The following is a 2,257-nucleotide window of genomic DNA, read 5'->3' as shown; positions in this document are numbered from 1 at the left end:
GTTTTCTTTCATTACGGCTGTGTCTCCTTCTCGCAACAATAACAGCAGCCATCTCTGCGCAACACTTGACGGTTTGCACCTTCCTTTCAAATGTATTAAATACAGATGCTGTTGAACTCACGTGAAATTGCCTGTAGGCTTGTTAGACCCCATTGCATGTAGTAAATAAATGTATTTGCATGTGATGCCCCAAATTGCATATTCATTAAGGCAAAAGTACTAAATGAACAACAGGTGCTATCTTGCACTTGTGAAAGACGTCATTCTGCATGATGATAAGTAGATTAACTTACGTGCTAATTTGCTGGTGATATCAAGTTTGCACATGTTTTTACTCGTGCAAACCTTTGATAAATCTGGCCCATAGTCATTTTTATCACCTTTAATATAAAAATATTGATTATAGCAGCTTCAAACCTAAATTCAGGGCTTGATTATGTCCCTTCAAAAACTTGCTGAAAGTTAGCTGAAACAATGTAACTTGAAAAACTTTGCACTCCTGTCTTTTCACATAGGATTGAATTTATTCAACTTGTGTGTTAGCTGTCTCAACATCAGCAAGTCTGTATTTGACTCTTACAGCTGTGCATTTATACTATAATAACATGTTTATCTTTATGCTTTCATAACAACCTTATCAGCAGCTATCTGTTTTGCCTTCCAGTGCACTGGGAGCTGGTTCAAACTCATTTGCATCTCTTTGAATTTGATTATGGAAAACAAACAACGAGTTGATGGTTTCCCCTGGATCTCGTAACAGTGCACTGTTCACTCCTGCCCACATCAGTGGTGGTATGTGCCCAGTTTAGATTAATTCATTCCCACCTAATTTTCTTGATTATTTAGGACATGGTTTTCTTTTAGCCATTCTAACACTGTGGTTATATGACACTGGAACAACAGCACAGGCTGCCAGAACATGAAAGACATCCATGTTCTTGCCCAAATATGCAGATGTCCATTAACAGACATCCAGATATAAGTCACGTTCAAGAATATACACTTGCACAATAGTGTGTACATACAGTACATACAGTTACCACACTTATATTAACCTATAAGCTTACATTAACTAACTTATAAGGGTTGGACACAATAACAGGGACACCTGCTCAATAGCCACATATCCATAACAATTATTATAAAATACCCCAGAAATAATGATAATCATTTTTTAATTGTACATTGGCTGTAAACGAAAAAAACTTGCCACACAACTTATATTGCTATTGTTTGACTATGCCGATAAAAAATGCATCTAAAACCAGCCTTCTACCCCTCAATACAGCATACAATAATCTCTGTAGATTTTCTCTTGGATGTTCCTATAGTACTTATCACTGTATAATGTATAACTCTCTTAAATGGCCTCCACTCAATATGAGAAGACACATTCATTGGCTGCAACTCATATTTAAATGTGTACATTTGAACTATCCTCGTTATCTACAACAGTTTTTGGTACCGTATTCCTCAATGTATAGTTTGAGGCATTCCACACAATACTTCTTTTTTTGTCCGTCCATTTTGAGTTAAACTGTTCATGTTTCAGATGATGCTATACCTATATACAATTTACAAGTCACTGTATTCTTTATTCTCTGTTATTATTTGTCCCTTGTTTTGCATTGTATTGTATATTAGGACCCCCTGGAAAATGAGATGGTTCATCTCGTCTCAACTAAAATCTGAAGAGCATTCATCAACACATTACCTCAATGTATGAAGATAGATACAAAAAATCTGATTCCATTCAGCATGAGTTTTGCCAGAAAAGAGAAAAGTATTTTTACATCCCATGTACAACTTTGTGTAGAACATTTACCCATTGAAGTAAAGAGTAAGTTGCTGATTAACTTACTCTGATTCTTCTTGCAGTCAGTCACTTTTCATGTAAGAGGAGAAATGCAGTTCACCTTTATGAAATCACAAAAAAGTGCATTAGCTTTCTGTTCTTCATCCTATGGAGGAGTACAGCTCCTGTTAACAATATGCTGGTTTAACTGCTCCTTATCACAGCAGCAGCATTAACATTTTTACATTGGTAAAGCATTTCATTTTGAATTTGAAGGGCTGAGGGTTTCCAATGCAATAGCAAAAAGAGCTCCCAGATTTACCAAGCAATCTGATAAACCTAAAGGAAATATGCTTTTAAGATGCTATTTACACTGATAGTTTTAATAATACTGATAAACTAATAAAACTGAATTAGGGACAATACTGTCTATAGTACAGTGCTAAAAATTATAAAAATATA

Source organism: Micropterus dolomieu, linkage group LG10, assembly GCF_021292245.1.
Source record: "Micropterus dolomieu isolate WLL.071019.BEF.003 ecotype Adirondacks linkage group LG10, ASM2129224v1, whole genome shotgun sequence".
Lineage (NCBI taxonomy): Eukaryota > Metazoa > Chordata > Actinopteri > Centrarchiformes > Centrarchidae > Micropterus > Micropterus dolomieu.
The sequence above is the reverse complement of the archived record's forward strand: the minus strand, read 5'-3'. Positions refer to the sequence as shown.